This window comes from Arachis ipaensis, chromosome B07 (assembly GCF_000816755.2).
Source record: "Arachis ipaensis cultivar K30076 chromosome B07, Araip1.1, whole genome shotgun sequence".
Classification (NCBI taxonomy): Eukaryota; Viridiplantae; Streptophyta; class Magnoliopsida; order Fabales; family Fabaceae; genus Arachis; species Arachis ipaensis.
Genome location: NC_029791.2, coordinates 96,782,545 through 96,792,421, shown reverse-complemented (window position 1 = coordinate 96,792,421; position 9,877 = coordinate 96,782,545). Strand labels below are relative to the sequence as shown.

Sequence of the window (9,877 nt, the reverse complement as noted above, 5' to 3'; positions counted from 1 at the left end):
AAAATATTTATGAAGCAATTATATATGCATATAAAATATTTTTCTGATAAAGTAAATCAAATTATAGAATTTTATAGTGCATATATGATGTCAAGATATCTTAGGCTAGTTTCACAAGTCTTTTTTAATTGTTTTCATTAGGTTTTTTGCACTTTTTTGAGCAATAAGTAAGTAATTACACGAGAATTTCATGCATATCTTGATTCAATCAAACATGGTTAATTAGTGCAATTTTATGAGGTTTTTTCAAGATTTAATTAATTGATTTGAATGATGCAATTTCTTGTGATTTTGGTAAAGCTTTGATGCATGTGTTTGGTTAATGATAGGTGAAGAGAAGCAAGTAAGAAGCAGAGGAAGAGGAAGTAACGTTGGAAAAAAGGGGTAAAAATGCACCGTTGGTGGCCAAGGTTGACTCACCAACGTCGCTAGCAACGTCTTCGATAAAATTCAATTCTGGAGAGTCGATGACGCGTACGCGTGGAAGTGAACAAAATGTGGATTCATGCGCATGCATCGGCGACGCGCACCCGCAAATTGGCAAAAATCCAGTTTGACGCGTACGCGTGACCAAAAGAACGCTGGTGTGCAAACGTTGAGTCAAACGTTGCCACCAACGCTCTCGATACGAATCTCAGAAATTTGGAGTTCGAAAACTTGCAGCGAGGCGTACGTGTCGATGATGCGTACGCGTGGATACAAGTTTTAGCCAGTCTCGCAAACGCGTGAGCAACGCACACGCGCGAAACGCTGTTTTGATGCGTACGCGTAGGCGACGCGCACGCGTGGGTGAGTATTTTGGCCAGTTCACACACGCATGAGCGACGCACATGCACAAAACGTTGTTATGACGCGTACGCATGGGCGACGCGCACGCATGGGTGGACGAACGTTGGTACACCAACGTTGAGTCAAAGGTTGGCGGCAACACTCAATCCTTCTATTTCAAACTAACGTTTGCTTCAACGTTTGCCTACAAACGTTGGTCACTAATGTTGACACCAGCTTCATTCTAATTATACACCCATGCAGATCAAGAACGTTAGTTGCCAAACGTTCCTCTTCAACGTCATTGAGATCCACTTTAACTTGTTTCAATAAAGGCCAAAAGTCCAATCTAAGGACTTGAAGACTTAATGGGAAAGTGTATATATAGATAGGATTTAAGTTAGAAAAGGGAGGAGCACCCGGGGATCCAGGATTGTACTCTCTCTGCAAATTTACTTTCTCAGTAGATCTAGTTTATTATTCTGCAATGTATTTTTCAATTTCAATTTTCATTCCCAGATCTATGAATAACTAAACCCCTTTTCATTGGGTTAGGGAGCTCTGTTGTAATTCAATAGATCAATAATAGTTTTCATTCTTCTTTTCCTTTTCTTTCTCTTGATCTGCTTGAAAGATTTCGTTCTTCATTCAAGCATTCAATTGTCTTGATAGAGAAATTGAATGTACTTGGATTCTGTGATTAGCTTGAGAGAGAAATCATAGAATCATGCTTGAAATCTTTCTCACTTCTGATTAGGTTGGGGGTTGGATGGATATTGTGACATGTAATCCTATTAATACTTTGATCTATGACGGTGTGTGGTATAATCAGTGACCAAACTTCATCTCTTCCCATGAACAATTAAATCAAGATATTGGGCAATTGTTCAAGATTAGAGAGATTGGATTGAGCAAGATCAATGAATGCATTGATTGAGGAAGAGATGAGAATGAACTTGATCCGGAGAATGCAATATCTCCTAAGCCCAATGATCTTCCCCACTTTTGATCTTACCCATTCTTTACATTCTGCTGTTTACATTTATGCTTAATCACCCCATTCCCATTTAATTTCTTGCAATTTACTTTCTGCAGTTTATAATTCGCCATTTATTTTCTGTCATTTACATTACTTGCAATTTACGTTTCCAGTTATTTAATTTCTGCAATTTTTAATTCAACTTCTAATTAGTTCAACTAGAACACTCCTCTAATTAAAATTGCTCAACCAAATCTATGTGGAATTCAACCTCACTCTATTGTAAGTTTTTACTTGACAACAATTTGATATACTTATCGAAATTTTTACTTGACAACAATTTGATATACTTATCGAAGAGAATTTTGTAGAGATACAAGATTTCACGCATCAATATAGCACTACAAACTTGCAAAGATGTGTTCATTTAGCTGTCATTTGGTTTAAGAAAACAAATTTGAGATATTTTATCTTTTTAATAATATTATGTATATAAAAAATTCTTTACAATGTAAATTGTGAACTACTTCTCATTCTCTAATTGAAATGAAAGCCTAATTATAAATTGTTCTTTTTTTTAGATATCGTAGTTAAATAACCGTCAAAAGACATTACATACCAAACTGGCAAACTATATCTGCGTTCTTTTTAATGAATCATCAGTATTATATATAGTGGTTATTGCTTATTACGTTATCGTTGTGCTCGTGTATAGTTTAATAATTTAGTTTAAAATAATTCATTTTAATTTAAAGTTGTATATTCAACTCCTATAACATTAGTATTACATTTATTGCATATGATAATATACAAAAATATATAAAGTATTTTTTATTTTTTTAAACAAAAACACGTAAAGCAATTGTTACTATAAAATTTTACAAAATAGTGGTTAAATCCAAAGTTCAACTGTTTTTCATATTAAAACATAAAAAATAATGAATAAAATTATATGTGTCTTTAAAATGAAATAATTATTCATTAATAATATTATATAGTTTAAATTTCAAATAAAATATTTACATTATATTTAAAAAATATTAACAACAAAATGAAATTATTATAAATCATATATGTATTAACTCTTACCAAGATAAAAGTGATATAAAAAAAATAGAAATTCTTCATCTTTAATTTATTTAATCAATTTTATTTAAGTTCATTGGACACATATAATTATCATTTATTTATTGGCAACACGTAATTTAAAGAGTAGAAATCCTTTACGTTATTATATAAGTTGAAATGTCCATATATAATCTTTTGTTTTAAAAAACAACTTGAAAAAAATATAATCAACTATTTATCAAATTCCAAGAAAGATGGTGTTCCAATGATGAAATAAGGTAGATTGTTAGAGAGGTTTGGCATGAACAGATTGATGGTTCAGCCATGTATATCCTAACTCAAAAAATAAAGCGTTGTCGGCATAAGATTGTCAGATGGCAACAAGAACACAGATCTAATTCGAAGGTGGAGATTGATTTACTACCGTCGGAATTAGAGGAACTTCGTTTAGCAGGAATTCATGGAGGTGACATCATTTCAGAAATAGAGGACAAACTTGAAAAAGCATTGCAAAATGAGGAATCTTATTGGAAAGATAAGTCTAGAGTCAAATGGCTCAAATCTGGTGATCAGAATACAGCTTTCTTCCATCAGAAATAAGTCACAAAGCACCAAAATAATACAAGAGATTCTCAACAATTGAGTATAAGAGTTCAACACCATTATTAAAATAAGAACATAGAAAAGAAAGGGAAAATAAGTTACAAAAATAAAATTGAAATGCAATGAATGAAAACGAACAAATGCAACATGCTAAAGGAGAATGAAAAATAAGAAGAATAAGAAGTGGAAGTCTGAAGAGAGTGAGAAGAAGAAACTAAGAAAGGAAGAAGAAAGAAGAGAAAAAAGAAGAAAGAAAAAGGGAATAGAAAACAGGGCAGAAACAGGGGAAAACAAGGCGCGGAAGGTGACGCATAAGCGTCGCCCATGCTTACGCGTGGGTCGCCGCTGTGCCTTTGGCACAAAATGGGCACAACTCTCGAGTTTTAGTACCAGGAGTTGTGAAACCACGCCGACGCGTACGTGTATAGCACGCTTGCGCGTGGATGCCCTTTTTTTCCCTTAAAGATAAGAACAGAAACAGAGCACTCTCCTAACCTACGAACATTCTAATATAGTTAAAATTACAATTCAACAACAAATCTTTTTGTTTTTTGAAAAATTTTCAAATACAAAACAAACAAACTTACACTTCAAGCAAAATACAATCTAACAACAACTATACTAATCAAAATAAACTAACAACAACTTATCAATCACAGCAAAATGTATAAGAGTAGAGAAAAGAAGAAAACTACCTACAATGGCAACTCAATGCATTCGTTGATTATATTTACAAAATAATGGAAAGAGTTTACCATGGTGCGGTTTCTCGCACCTAGCACTTTCATTTAAAGTCCTTAAGTTGGACCATTGATGGGGTCCTTGCTATGGTGGCTTATGCTTGAATCCTTCCTTGAATCCCCACCAATGTTTGCATCTCCAATGCCCATCGGGATCCCAAATTAGGCGCATAAAGCCTTCAAGTAAGCTTAAGTCGATGACAAGGCCCCAAGAGTTTTGATTGTTGAAATGAATTCTGGGGTCCCAAACCTTGTTCTTCCACCCATCTTCTTGTTGACTACCATAATTAAATATGGGTGACAAGGCTTGTGAATTCTCAATTAAGCATCCAAACATTCTCCTACATCCATGCAATTTGGTTCTACACCAACCATTGCCATTCAACTTTGAGCATGTAACCATCATGAACTTAGAATGATGTTTCCAACCACTACACAACTCTCTCTTACTCTTAACTCCACAAAGAGCTCTAAGTTGACCATCATTTTCAATCAAACCATATTCAAGTGAGAAAGTAAGGCTTAGGGATAGAAATTTTACCCACTTGCATGTTGTGTTGGCTAATGGTGACTTAGGAAGGGGGACCTCCCCACACTTAGCCAATGTGAGATCTATTCCCTTGTGCTCTTCCTTTGCAGCTTCCACCTCTTTGCAAGCTTCTTCAATTTCAATTCCTTGCTCACCAACTTCTTCTATACACCCTTCATTGCTCAAACCATGTGTTGGAGGTTGTGCACGGTCCTCCTTGTCATCAATTTCATAACACAATGAGGGAGTTTCGTCACTTCTAAAAGACACATTGGTTGGTGTGGATGCATTTTCGATGATAGAGCTTGCTTCTTGCTCAACCTCTTCCTCTTGGTCGCTTCCTTCCAATTCAATCTCTTCTTCATTGCTTACCAAAGGGTATAGGAGGTGAGGTATCTTCTTCCTTATCCTCTATGTCAAGCCCAATTGGAGATGATTCAATTGTAGATAGGAACTTAATGATCGAATTCATCTCTTGATCAACCTCTTCAAAATCTTCAACCGTGATATGTATTGGAGGTTGTACACCCTCCTTACCATCAATATCGAACTTCTTGGAAGAGGGCTCTATAACTATACGCTCCCATGGACTTCCAACATCTCCTAGGTCTTCAACCACTTCTTCCGGCTCAATTGTCTTAACTTCCTCCCCTTGTGACAATTCTTGCTTCAACCCCTCTTCTTCACATTGAAGCTCCAAACTCACTCCCTCACTATACTCCTTGATTGCTTCTCCACAATCAACAATGGGAGTGCCTTGATCGCATAGGCTTAGGCAGGAGGTTATGCGGCTAATGGCTTCATTCATAGTGGCCCACATGGCTTCCATCTTCTTGAACTCCTTTTGCGTCTCTTCTTGCCTTTGGAGGTACGAGCTCATATATCCTTGGAAAGAATCATCCATTGGAGGTGGTGGGGGAAGAGAGAGTTTATTGTTTGGGAGGGAGGATTCATAATTAGAAGTTGGTTCATCTTGGTAAGGGTATGGAGGTGGTGTATATTGAGGTGGTTCTTGAGAGTAATTGTGTTGGAATGATGGTGGTTCCATGTATGGTACATATGGCTCATAAGGTGGTTGGTATGGTGGATAAGGATTAGGGTCATAATGAGGTGTTTAGTGGTAGGGGCTTGTGAATATGATGATTCAAAACTAGGTTGAGGGGGTACTTCATAGGCATATGGTGATTGTGATTGACAATCACAATGAGGGTCACCACATCTATTAGATTGATATGCATTAGGATTGGAATTATACCTATAAGAGACCGGAGGAGGTTGTTGCCAAGAAGGTTGATAAATCCCTTGAGACTCCTCCCATCTTTGATTCCCAAATCCTTGATGCACATCCCCATTGAAACTTCTATTCCCTACAACATAGTTGTAACCAAACTCATAGCCAAAGGGATGAGAATTCATAGTAGCAAATAAAAACAAAAGCTAACAAAAATAAGCAACAAAATCCTAAAGCTAACAAAGACTAACAATTAAGCAAAAGACAAACATATTCACATATTCACAATAGCCAATAACATAACACCATTGCAATTTCCCGACAACGGCGCCATTTTGATAAGAGAATTATTTGATGGTATAGAATTTTACAAATAAAATCTCGTTGCAAGTATAGTTCTACACTAATAAACAATCCTCCCAGTCAAAAATTTGGTTGTCACAAGTACAAACCCCAATAAGAATTAATTAAAGTATTTAAACCTCGGGTCGTCTCACAAGGAATTGCAATGAAGTGCTTAATTATTGGCTATGAAGGTGCAATGAGGGTTTGATTGATAAAGGGGAAAGAAAGTAAAGGGGCAAGAAAGTAGATGGCAAAAAGAGTAAATCAAGTAAGCAATTAAAGAAAGCAAGTAATGAAGAGAGACATTCATGGTAAGAATTGAGAATATAGGCTTTCTATCCTAGTCATACAATGATTAATTCATCCTATTTAGTCAACTCCGGTAAATGGAAGAAGGTATCATGTTATCTTCACATAGGGAGAACGTCAAACAAGACTAATCAATCATATCACAATAATAAACACGAATTTATCTTATTACGTCATCCCCGACGATGGAGGAAGGTATCATGTTATCCTCATACTCGAAGAAAGTCTAATAAGACTAGCTAATCTCAATCCAAAAGTCCTAATCAATTACTAATTGAATTAGAAAAAGATTAGAGTCAATGAAAATAATATTAGCTAACAATTCTAGATAACCAACATAGGTTGGGTTTTCATGACTCAAGATTGCCCAGTTCCTCTTTCCAAGCCAAGAATGCTCAAGATCTATTCTAACATCCAACCAAGCATTTTGTCAAACACTTGGAGTGCAAGAAAAGTAAACATCACAAAATGTAAGAATTAATGAAACCCATAACTAACATAAATAAGAAATCAACAATAGCAATGAAGATAAGCATAAAAGAGACATGGAAACATAAAATTGCATTAGAAGAAATTAAGATCCAACAATGGTTCATCAATATAAAAGAGAGCAAAACAAGAAATTGACAAGTAAAACTAGAAGATAAAAGATGTAATAATAAGAAATTAAAAGGGAAGACTAAATCAAAACAAGAATTGAAAATTGGATTTAAGAAAATTAAACCTAAACTACCCTAAATTCTAGAGAGAAGGGAGAGCTTCTCTCTCTAGAATTCTAACCTAAAACATAATGAAAACTAAACTATGGCTACTTGGTTCATCCCTCCTCCAATCCTTGGGTTCAATAGCATCAGAAATAGGTTGGTTTGGGCCCATAATGCTTCAGAAATCGCTGGCCATGAGTTGCCTTTAGTGAGTCACGTGCAGCTTCCCACGCATACACGTACACGCGTACGCGTCTCTAAACGCCAGGAAACTATAGCAAATTTTATATCATTTTGAAGCCTCGGATGTTAGCTTTCCAACGCAACTGGAACCGCCTCATTTGGACCTCTGTAACTTAAGTTATGATCGATTTAGTACGAAGAGGTCAGGATTGACAGCTTTGCAGTTCTTTCATTTCTTCATGAGTTCTCCCACTTTGTATGCTTTTCCTTCATTTTTTCAATCCAATCTTTGCCTTCTAAACCTGAAATCACTTAACAAACATATCAAGGCATCGAATGGAGTTAAAATGAATTAAATTTGGCTATTTTAAGGCCTAAAAAGCATGTTTTCGCACTTAAGTACAAATTTATAGAGAATTACAAAACCATGTTATTTCATTGAATAAATATAAGAAAAGTTGATAAAATTTCTTAAAATAAGTACAAAATAAACCACAAAATTAAGATTTATCAAAAAATTAATTTATCATAAAAAAATATTATTTAAAAATTATTATTAATTAATAAATTATTACATGCACAAGAAACTTCTGTCTGCAATACACACAAGAGGCGTCCTTGACTCCTCATGTTCTACTTCTACAATGGAGATTAATGAATTGACTATTGAAGTTGCCCACTATATGGGAATCGCCCTATAAACTATAAAGCCACCAACCAACTATCCAATGTATAATTAATGAGGTCTTCAAAGAAAGCCTGCTAGTTGCTACGAAAATGACACTTGAAATTGGGAACCCCCCACAAGTCTCACACTCACCCAATCCTTAGAACCTTCTTCTTATCTCACAAAATTAATGGAACAATGACTTGGAAAACCACCTAACTAGTAACAACAATAAATACGGTCTTACTAGTATTAACTACTAAGTATTAATTATTATAGTAATATACCATAAGTGGTACCAAACATATGCATGTCCTAATACACCTAATTTTCATTATTCCTTGGCCTTTATCAGTAATGAGTAAGTTAATTGAGGTACTATGATCTTAGAAATTAAAGTTTGGTACATGACCCAAAAAAAAAAGAAATTAAAGTTTGGTACTATTTTTTACTAATAATACATTCAAATAAAATCGTGACTTTTATTTTTATCTACATTTCGTACATTTTTGTGGTAACATGCATTTTCGTACGTGTCCATGACTCCATGTGAGGAATTAGTTATACAATTACATAAGGTTTTGGAATCATTGAATGTATTTGCAAATACTGAATATAGTTAATCCACACTAACCTTTTAGGCTGTTAGTATATATTATACATAAATAATAATAACATTGAAACGAACTTGCTTCCAAACCAAAACTAGATAGAATGGAACTCTAAAGAAGTTCACAACTTGACGTATGCATACTTTTAATTATCCTACAAATCTACAATGACCTACATATAACTGATTTGAGCAAACATCATTTTTTTTTCTGTTGGAAATATACATTGATATTCATTGATAGACGACTAATATTATTTAAATTAAGACTCTCAGTCATTACTCATATCCGTTGAATGTAGTGATTAATGTCTTCATATTTACTCAAAAGCAAACAGTTAGTTACGGGAGGCTTTCTATATTTAAGGTGGGATTCAAATTCTTTATATTTTTTCTTATTTTTTACAATATCTCCCGGATTAAAGGTTAATTCGTCGTGAATCGAAACTTTATTTAAGAGTTTGTCACTAACCAATTAGTTATTGCATACACTTCCAATACCTTTTTTTAGACATTAATTAGTGAGCTAACTATAATTGGTTTCAAACTTGCTATGTTAACTAAGCCCAATTAAACCAAGTTGGGTTGGTCTAATGGTTAGCTCACTAGTCCGCTTAAGCAAGTGTCGGATGTTCGAATCCTGCCTTGTGCATGCAGCAACCCATTGGCCAGCGGCAAACCCTTAAATGGAGCTCGGTACCGCGACGGATTAATTCTTGACCTGTCGGGTTAGGAAATATTGTGGGAAACAAAAAAAAAAAACACTAAGCCCAATTAGGCGCTTTTTCTTTTGTGGCAAAGCTCAATTAAGCTAGATCAGGATTATCTTTCTTTTTTTTTTTCTTAAGGCTGGATTAGGATATCTTAAAATAACAAAATTAAATTGGGCTTGTAGATCCAACTAAACTTCTAATATGGGTTAGGATGGCCCAAAAGTTAGGACATCCATGCGAGTTTAATTTCACGTGTAAAGCTAATACTACCTCAGTTAGCCCGTTTTGCTATTCCATTGGGTTATCCAAAAATTAGGCTAAATCTGCATTCATTCTGGGAAAATTATACATACGAGAGAGCAGTATACTCTACATTACAATACTGCACAAATTAGTGTGAAAATTTGTAAACAAGTATCACAAGTATC

At 34.8% G+C, this 9,877-nt stretch overlaps 1 protein-coding gene across 1 annotated transcript in view; it reads right to left on the bottom strand.

Annotated features, from left to right (window-relative positions):
* LOC107610007 (probable serine/threonine-protein kinase PIX13) overlaps nucleotides 9,751-9,877 on the bottom strand; it is a gene marked incomplete in the record, with an annotated part of 3,439 nt that continues 3,312 nt past the window's right edge. The window contains 1 exon segment of the mRNA XM_016312075.2: nucleotides 9,751-9,868.